Genomic DNA, 10,508 nt, shown 5'->3' on the forward strand with positions numbered 1-10,508 from the left:
ATGGGAGGCGAGGCCCGGCTGGTGCGGAGGCGGGGTGGGGCTGCTATGTTTCTGCTACCCCTTATCTTCCTTCCACTTTGGGATGCTGCAGCGTGCAACTACGCCCCTCCACCACCCATTTGCGTCGTTTAGGGGTCTGGCTGCAACTCTGATTACAAAATTCAAGTTTTCCCGCCTCTGCAACAGTCACTGGGGAAGAATCTCAGGGCTCTACTGGCTTAGTTTTGTTGGTAGAGACACTTTCTGCAGTCCGTCAAGTCCCATAGGGTCGAGTGGCCGCTGGGAGGGAGGGAAAGTGGGCAGAGGCTCGGGATGGCTCCTCGAAGGTCCGGCTTCCCCAAGTACTTCTAGACCGTCCCTCCAGGGCTTTCTTTTTTTCTTTTCTTTTTAATTTATTTTTAACCTCTGAAGTCTTCCTCTCCCTCCAGCCATTTCTGGGCTATTCGTTGTGTCCACCAATGACAGCCTCCAGATTGTCTTTGTCCCCCTCCCCCCCAGTGGAATGACCGAGCTGTGTCCCTGATAACAAAAGACTGACTCCTCTCTCTAAATGCCCCACAGCTGGGTTTCTTCTCCCAGGGGCCCTTTTCAGCACTGGCCGTGCTGGGGAGGTGAGGAGGAGACCCCCAACGCTCCCCCCCCTCACCTGCAGGGGGCTCATCATGGCACTGCGGCTCATCAAGGAGCTGTGGAACCCTCCTGAGAGCTGGACCTGGGCCGGTGGGCGGGGTTTCTAACCTGAAATGGCCAAGAAGATCTGGTTAGGGCGCTGCATTCCACCTGAGTCCTCCGAGGCTTCCTCCCCTTATCTCATGCCTCCAATCCCTCCTCACACTTTGCACCCCTCCTTCCAAGCACTTGTGTCAAGTTCCGGTTTCCCCATGTGTTTTGGGAGTAATGTGCTCCTGACCGAGAATGACGGCTCTGAGAAGGCAGGGACCTGTCTGCTTTGCTCACTGTGGAGCCGTAGCACCTACCTGACTCCTAGCAGGTACTCAGATATGTCTCTGCCGGGTGCTGGAGCTGAGGAGGGCGATTTCTCCATACTAACTTTACCCCACCTGGGTTCAAAGGTGAGAAACCCATCTTCCCCGCTGAGGGGTTCAGTCCACCAAATATTCGTGGGGGAATTTAAAGTTTTTCTGGCCATTTTGGGTGGAAGTCCAGATGGAAAGGATCCCATCCCAAGCTGAGTAATAATAAAACTGCCTTCTCTACCCCCTGTTCAAAAGCACGTACTATGTGACTCAAGCTAAACTGGAAATGAAGTGTGGTGCTGTGATGGGGCAGCATGGCAGTTTGGTCTCAAGACCCCTCAGTACTCTTAAAAATTATGGAGGGCCTCCAGGTATTGTGTTTATCTGTGATATGTCTTTCAGCAGTCATTGTATTAAAATTGAAATTGAGAAATGTTTAAATCACAAAAATACACAAGCACACATACCAATAGTCATCAGGGTGATGATATCATCACATGTCCCATCCCTTCTGGAAAGTTCCATTGTATACCTGTCTGACAAGGAAGGTGAGAAGAGCAAGTGACATCTTAGTATTGTGAAAATAGTTTGGGCTTTGAGACTCACTTGAAAAGGTCTCAGGGACTCCCAGGGACTGCTGGGATCTCTGTTCTCGGCTGTCACCTCCCAACCCCCAGCTGCCAGGGCCACATGCTGGGCCCTAGTTCTGTGGGAGCTGTTGCTGGGTGGTGGAGCTTTATTACTGTTATCGGTACTGATTTATCAAGCCCCTTTTTAAAAAGGAAGTTCATGGGTGCCAACACACCTGCGTGGGCCCTGCATTCCTGCAGGTGTCGTCACATCCTCTCTGTCCTCCCCCAGGGTGTGGCATCCCTCTTGGACTTTCCTTTCTAGAAGGGAGGGCCAGGCCGGAGCTTTCTGGATCTCCTAAGTGGAATGTGCTCTGAGGCCTGCGTCACAAGTGCGCCTGGGCTGTGTAAGGAAAGAATGTGGAAAATAGTCTGAATTTGATAAAGGTGGTGTGGAGGAGGGGAGCCCTTTCATTCCGAGACGGCTGTTCCGGGCACATGTTTGTTCGCAGGGCCTGAAATTCAGCCTTTCTCAAGAAGTATGAAGCCCAGAGAAACAGCAGAAACAGAGAAGGGTTTATATTTTTGTTTCTTTGGTTTGAAGACTGAACCCTAATCTCATTTCTCTCCATCCTCCCTCCCCACCCCCAAATCCTCAAGCTAAAGCTGATCAAGTCCTACGTGGGGGATGAAAAGCTAGTCCCAGGCCTGGGAGAATTAATACTCAGTGAGTTAGGGAGATAAGCAAAGTGAGTGGATGACACAGATTCTATAAATTACAGGTTCACAAAATCATTAGTTGGGAATGAGTATCACACCCACACAGTCATATCTCCCCCCCAGCCCATCTCCACCCTCTGAAAGAAGCTAGTGAGGGTTCCATTTCTGCTTTATCCCTCTTCGCAATACTTTCTGTCTTTAGTTCTTCTACAACTTAACACAACTCTTGTGTCTGTTTGAAATTTACCTTGTGAGGTAGAAAGAGCTTGTAATTTTCCACAATTCATTTTATTGATTTACGTCTTGCATAACAATGCTTATTTCTTTCCTTCCTCCTCTTAGGGGGTGGGGAAAAGAGGTGGCAAGAAGTCACGTATAATGGTGGTGAGATTTTTTTCAAGAAGTTTCTCTTGCCGGCTCTTTTTCTCCTTGATTGCTCAAGTGCCAGTTTTGATGGAGCTGGTTAATAATTCTTTGAGAGAGAGGTGAAGTGCACATTTATGAATCTCAGACTACTCACCAAAGCATTTTAAGCCCTTTGCAGAGTTGGAATTAAGTCACATGATCCGTTTTCTGGTTAATAGCTTATAACACTCACAGCTCGGGAAACGAATGAGTTATCTCCTGTAGCTTGTAAGAAACTAAATGCCATTTTACTTAAAAACCCATCTTCATGGGAGGCAGCATGTGCCAGGCACCGTGCATGAGCCCTGCCCTTGAGGAGCTTGCTTTCTGACCTCTTCCCTCCCTGGGACTCAATTTCTCCATCTGTAAATGCAGACGGATGAGATCATCTTCACAATCCCTTCCAGCTCTTGACATTCTGTGTACCCCGGGGATAACGGAGATTGATCATTATTTCAACTACTCCATACCAGGGATGAACTAGAATGAAAAGCGTAACCTTTCCATCAGGGTCAATAGGCAGGCAGCAGTCATCAGCTAAAATATTCCACTTCCTAGGACGAGTTGATGAAGATGATGATAGCTAACCTTTATGAGGGTCCACCCTGGTGCTGGGAACTGTGCTAAGTGCCTTCCCCATGAACTATCTTATTTGCTTTTTTTTTTTTTTTTTTTTTTTTTGTGGTATGCGGGCCTCCCTCTGTTGTGGCCTCTCCCGTTGCGGAGCACAGGCTCCGGGCGCGCAGGCTCAGCGGCCACGGCTCACGGGCCCAGCCGCTCCGCGGCATGTGGGATCCTCCCAGACCGGGGCGCGAACCCGGTTCCCCTGCATCGGCAGGCGGACGCGCAACCACTGCGCCACCAGGGAAGCCCTCTTATTTGCTTTTAAGGAGCATGGAAGAGCTTTATACTTGGAGGCCCTGAGATCTTAACTTTTTTTAAGTGATAGCTGTTAATTTGAGCCCTTGCTCTGCCCCTTGATGGCTGGGTGACCTTGACCCTGTTCATTGAACTGCTCAGAGCCTCAGATTCTCTCCTCAGATGAGAAACTATACATGAAACTGCTCTGCAAACTGTCAGGTTCGGTGAGAACATGGGCGGTTATTATTTAGCACATAATATTGCCTACCAAAGCCTTTGGTAGAATTTCAAGAAATTCTTTGAAATAAAACAGAAATGTGTAATAAACCATTCTTCTTGTTTTCACACGGGGTGACCTTTTAGTGGCCATCTCTTAGAGAGGCCGAGAGGCAGCCTAGAGGAGTCCTTAAGAACGTGATTCCCAGATACCCACCTTCACTCCTGCCTCTGGCATTTCCTACCTGTGTGACCTTGGGCAAGTTCTTAAGCTCCCTGAGCCTCGGTTGCCTCGCCTATAAAATCAGGATAATAGGAGCATTATTTGTCTTCACTCATGTACAAAGCACTTAGGATAGGACCCAGCACAGAGTAAGGACTCCTTAAATGTTACCTATTATTGTCATAATTGCTGTCTAATTATTTTTATTACCTACTGCCATAATAGAATTCATTAATGTAATAAGTATTTATTAAGCCTCAACTGCGTATACAATACGGTCCTTGGCATGGAGTTAAAGAATAATTAAAAAAAAAAAGAATGAAGGTTTGATTTCTACCATCTAGAACTCCACAGTTCACACAGACATTGGCTCAGGAAGCATCCTTGAATGCCTACTAAGGATCAGGCAGAAACAATACTGTGAATATGATCAAGTTCTTGCCTCCAAGAATCCAGCGTCTAGCTGAGAAGTCAGACCCTTGGAGAGATGTCTTCTGGAACCGATGTGCGGAGTAGGTGAGGTGGGAGGTTTGCTGGAGTTGACCATCCTAGAGCTCACATCTGGCTCCATCACTAACCAGCTGTGGAACTCTGGGCACACGTCTTCATCTCTCTGAAGACCACCTTCCTCAGGAGTGAAATGAAGATAGTGAGAATAACTACCTCTTTTGAATTAGTAAATATTTATTGAGTGTCTATTTTGTGCCAGATACTATTCTAGATGGTTAAAGATACAGTAGTAGCGAAGACATGACACAATCCCTGGCCTCCTGGAGCTGACATTCCAGGGGAGGAGAGAGACAGAATACACAAGTTAATTAATTACAAAATATAGCGTGTTAGTGATAAGAGCTATGGAGAAAAATGAAGCCGGGAAGGGGGATGGGGAGGCCTAGGGAGCTTGGGGGTGGAGGGAGGTGTAGAAGGAAAAGGAAAATTTCGAATAGGGTGGCAGGGGTGGCGTCTCAGGGGCACTGGAGATGAAAAAGTGATCTTGTGTTTCTCTGGCTGGTGGGAGCGGGGGTAGCTGAGGGTCGGGGGACGCCTTCCAGGCAGAGGTTCAGCCTGGGTGTGATGATTAAAGGAGATAAAACTCGCTCCGTGCCTGGCACACAGCGAGTACTCAGAAGACACCAGCTGCTATTTTGAGCCATTACTCAGGGCTAAGGCCGGGGCAGGAAAGAGGAGGTGGGAGCGGAGAAGAGATGATGACTAAGTCAGGCCTCGGGGGGAGTCTGGAGTGTTTCACGGGTGAAGTGACTTTGGTTAGAGCCAGGGCCAGGGCAGAAGAATGAGTAGGAGTTTGCTAGAGGCACGGGGTGGGGGGGCGATAGGGCGGGGGAGGAGGCGTTCCAGGGAGAGGGAGCCTCGCAGCAGAGGTGTGGGGGTCGGCAGAGAAGGCGGTGTGTCCCCTGCGCCCTTGCGTGGGGCGCGGGTGTGCGCTAGGTGGCGGCCCTCTCTGGCCACGCGGGCTGGAGGAGGAGGTGGGAAGCGATGAGATGGGCCTCAAAGGCCACAGTGGGGAGTTTCTGCTTTCTCCAGCTGGTGCTGGGAGACTCCTAAAATCTTTAAAACTGGGCAATGAAAGAAAGAGATTTGTGTTTTCATAAGATCTCCGGAGGACGTAGGCACTGGGGCAGCGAATTTAATGAGTCTTGCAGGGAAGGGTGTCATTAAATGGCAAAACGAGTGGTGTGGCGTGTGGGACTTAGGGAGGGGGCGGGCCGTCCAGCCCTCAGTTATTGATTCACTCAGCACATCTTTCTTGAGGCCCAGCTACGGGCCAGGCACCGGCTGGATGCGGGGGCCGAACTGGGGAATAAGACCATCTCTTTGCACGAGGGAGACAGGTGATAAGCAAGTAAACCCAATTTTGGGGTGGGGGACACAAACGGGATTGCTTTACCGCCCAGGCAGGTGGCTGCGATGGGTGCGGATGCCAGGCAGGGCCTGCAGAAGGCAGAGCTCCCGCCAAGTCAAGAGCTCACCGAGCCCAGCCCAGCTCACGGGTCTGTATGACGGTGAGCTTCATAGCGGCAGGTCTCGTGGTTCTTTAAGAGAGGCTGGACATTTTTATGTGGAACTTCCTGATTTTTAACTGCTGATCAAAAAGAGTGCAGTGACTGAGGATAAGTGGAGTGTGTACGTGTGTTTGTGTGTGCGCTCGCACACGCACGTTCTGCTTAGGAAGGGTGGTGGGAAAAGCTCTGAGGAGGTGCTAGTGAAGTATTATAAGGTGCTGGCTGGGGCGAGAGGGAAGAGCATGTGCTAGAAGGATCCAGGCAGGGAAAAGCTTGATGTGTTTGAGGAGTTAAACGGAAGCCACGACTGGAGCTGGAGGAGTGAAGGAGAAGAATGGCTCTAAATGAGACTGAGGGTGAAAGGGGGGCAGGGTGGGTTGTGCAGGGTCTTCCAGGCCATGATGACTTTGGATTTTCTTTCAGGTTCATTGAAAAGCCATCTCTGAATCATTAGAAGTCATTCTAAGTTCTGTGGCATCCGAATCTAGATCTAGGAGGGGGAGGAAATGCAAAGGAGGAAAATGGCAAGAACAAAGTCTGTGGTTCTCAATCATCCTTGATCAGAGGATGGTCAAGTTGAAGGACAGCGAGGCAGGCAGAGCACTGGGATGGATTCCAAGACCCTGGAGAACCTTGGGAGATGACATTCCAACAGGGAGGTTGCCGCCGTTTTATGCATGTCTGCGAACCAAGATCTTTGGTCTCTTCCGGATTTTATCTTGTAGGTCAGAGGGTCCCAAACATGCCTGAGGATAACATTCTCTTGGGTGCTTATTAAAAATGCAGATTCCAAGGCCCCTTTATGTGATCCCATTTCTGGAGGCCTGAAGTGGGACCCAGGGAACCAGTAATTTTAATTATGGGGATTCATCTCCTCCAGTAAGTTTGGGAAATATTGAAGCAGGCACTCAGGTGGCACTGCAGGTTTCTGACCTGGGAGCCGGGAACTGGTATTTTTAGATGGATTTCAGGAAAGAGTTTGCAGGCAGGAAGACCGGTGAAGAGGCCCTTAACATTTGTCAGGACACAGGACTTGAAGGTCTGGACTTGGGTTGTGTAAGGGAACTGTGGTAGTTTTCTAGGGCTATTGTAACAAAGAACCACAAACTGGGTGGCTTAAAACAACAGAAATTTGTTCTCTCCCAGTTCTGGAGGCTAGAAGTCCAAAATCAAGATGTCGGCATGGTGGGCTCCTTCCGGAGGCTCTGAGGGGGAATCTGTTCCAGGCCCCTCTCCTGGCTTCTGGTGGTGGCCAGAGATCATTGGCATTCCTGGGCTTGCAGGCCAGTCACCCCAGTCTCTACCTCCATCATCATGTGGCATTTTCCTCCTTTTCACCTTTAAGTTAGGTGTTGCCTGAAAGTTGAGGAAAGCGAAGAGAGGGAAAAGACCACAGGATTTGTTGAAAAGCTGCCTACCTGACGCATCATAAATTCTCTCGATGCTGGTCCTGGGAATGTAGAAACATTTGTTGGAGACTTTGGGGAATGCAATGTCAGGAGAAGGCACATTGGAGGGCCCTGCAGGTGGATAATGGGGAGAAGAGGACCATGGCAACACTTGACGCGAAATAAGATGGGTGCCGGAGATGGCCACCAATAGCAACAGCTAAGACCCCGGAGCGTTGAAATGTGCAGGCGTGTTAAAGTGTGTACACATCTCTTCTCTTCTCATCTCAGGTGACCAGCTCATCCCGGTTTGCCCAGGACTTTCCCAGTTTTAACCCTGAGAGTCCTAGAAACCCCTCAGTCCCTGGCAAACCCTAATTCATCTTCACAAACATATATGGATTTAGGTACTGTTATCACCTTTATTTTACAGATGAGGAAACTGAGGAACAGAAAAGTTAAGTAACTTGCCCGGGGTCACACAGATCAGTGGCAGAACTGGTACTCAAATCCAGACTGATGGATTCCAGAGTCTTCTAGGTTGCCTTTTATAGCGTCAGGTGAATGTCGGTGATGGGTTTTAGTCTTTCTTCCTTGATGAAATACATCATTTTGTTTGGAGGCAGAAAGCCTGCCTGTGTCCTTTTCCCCCTTCCCCGAGACAATCCTACAGGTGAAAAGTCGGCTAAGAGTCAGGTTGCAAGACTTGCTGCCCTCTAGGAGCCTTCTAGAAACACGACAGTCTCCAGGGAGTGTGCCCCACGGCCCCAGCCTCTGATCAGAATTCCTCGCGGGATTTTTTTTCAGGGAGAGGGAGAGTGGGTCACTATGGAGAGGAGTTTCCAAAATGAAAATAAACCAGCAAACAACCCAACTTGTTAACGAGATCCAGCGACTTAGCCCTATTAAGTTCAACGTTAAGGAGAAGAGAACGAAATCATTTATAGAACCCTTCTTCTCCCTCAGGAGTTATTTAAGAACTGATCTTTTTTTTTTTTTTTAAATTTAAAGGAATTTGCCAAGGTTATGTAAAATTATACCAATGATGAAAGAGGCTACAGAACAACAACAAGGCCAGCCAAAGTCGTGCCCACAATCTTAGGCTCTTGGGAGACACAGAGGCAAACAAGAACAAGGAAGCCAAGAGCGTGAGAACGGGGTGATGGAGAGCACAGCTGGGGAGCCTGGTCCCCTGCCCGGCTGCTGGCTAAGCTGAGACAGGGGAGCTCGCCCACTGAGTCTCATCTCTAAAAGGGGATCCGGAGTAGCTACCTCAGAGTGTGGTGTTGAGAACGCCACCAGATTACAAATATGTCATTTAACGCTGTTTCTGGCACATGGCAGGTGTTGAATCAATAGTACCTGTTACTGCTCAGGACTCTTTTGGGCTCGCACTTTGGTCTGTGATTAGAAGAAGCCCCCAAGCTAGTGTTTGAGGGCTCACGCTGTGTCAGGCCTGAGCTAGGTATGCTACGCACATTCTGATATTTAATCCTCACATTGACTTAGGTAATATTATTATTCCGCTTGCAGATGTGGAGACTGAGGTGGAGGGGGGAGGAGAAATGGTTTGCTTGAAAGATTTACACAGAGAGGGAGGGATTAGGACCCAGGTCTATTCTTTTTTTTTTTTTTTTTTTTAAACACCCACAGGTCTATTCTGACTCTGTTTTCTACTATACAAGTTTACAGGGAAAAATACCTCCCCCGCCCCAAAAAAAAAGCAGATGCCATTTTTCTAGTTCCAGGTCTCCTTAAGTATAAAGAAGATCTGTTTGTTTCAGGAAAGTGCCAGTGGGGAATTTTTAAATGGAGCAAGGTGTGCCCGGCAGCCTTCCTGATTGGGGAGTTTTTGCTTATGTTGAGAGGCAAAATTTTCAGGCTCTAGGTGTTTCCCACACAGTTGAAGAGCTTAAGGCAGACTTGACCCTGCACCCCAGGGCTGAACCCTGCTTACTCCCCAGTTCAACACCCCGAGGTGAATGTGCCCTAAAACCTCCACTTAGATCCTTAAAATAGGATCCTGTGCACACAGTCTGTGTTTCCTGTTACTCTTTCAGGATGGTAAGGAGATGGTTATCTCCATTACTAACCTCATCCGACTTTTGTAGTCATGATCAGTGAATGTAACTTTTTATTTGTATGTGGGCCTTGCTGGTGGGTCAGTTCCATGACTTGGAGGGAAAAGGTCTTTAAAATCAGGAGAGTGAATGCATAGTGATGGTCATCTCGAGTCTGGCCATGAAGTCCTAAGCCCTCACCCTTGGAAGGCCCTAAATGAGACACCCCCAGCCCAGCCGTTTTACTTCCTGTGGCGTCCTCTTGGTCACTCCTACCGTCCGTGATTCGGTGATTTGCTCATTCATACAGCAAACTTGGAGAGCCTGCCACCGTTTAGACATCTGTCTTCTCTCCAGGGACCCAGTGCTTTTCAAACAGGAGTACCGAAGGACCCGTTTTTCAAACCTTTCCCAATTGTCATGGATGGACGCTTCTGTAAAAACAGAATAAAAATCAACTACCAGGGACTTCCCTGGTGGCTCAGTGGTTAAGTATCCGCCTGCCAATGCAGGGGACACGGGTTCGAGCCCTGGTCCGGGAAGATCCCACATGCCGCGGAGCAGCTAAGCCCGTGCGCCACAACTGCTGAAGCCCACGCGCCTAGAGCCCGTGCTCCGCAACAAGAGAAGCCACCGCGATGAGAAGCCCGTGCACCGCAATGAAGAGTATCCCCCGCTCGCTGCAACTAGAGAAAGCCCGTGCACAGCAACGAAGACCCAACGCAGCCAAAAATAAATAAATAAAATTTTTAAAAATATATATTTAAAATAAAAGTCAAGCATTTTGTGATAGCCCTTATATGTGGAATCTAAAAAGTACAAATAAAATAAAATAAAATAAAAAGTACGACAAACTAGTGATTATCATATAAAAGAAGCAGACTCACAGATATAGGGAACAAAGTAGTGGTTACCAGTGGGGAGGGTAGGGAGGGGCAATATAGGAGACGGAGAGTGGGAGGTACAAACTATCAGGTATAAGATAGGCTCAAGGATGTATTATACAACATGGGGAATAGAGCCAATATTTTGTAATAACTGTAAATGGAAAGTAACCTTTAAAAATTG

Source organism: Physeter macrocephalus, chromosome 14 (genome assembly GCF_002837175.3).
Source record: "Physeter macrocephalus isolate SW-GA chromosome 14, ASM283717v5, whole genome shotgun sequence".
Classification (NCBI taxonomy): domain Eukaryota; kingdom Metazoa; phylum Chordata; class Mammalia; order Artiodactyla; family Physeteridae; genus Physeter; species Physeter macrocephalus.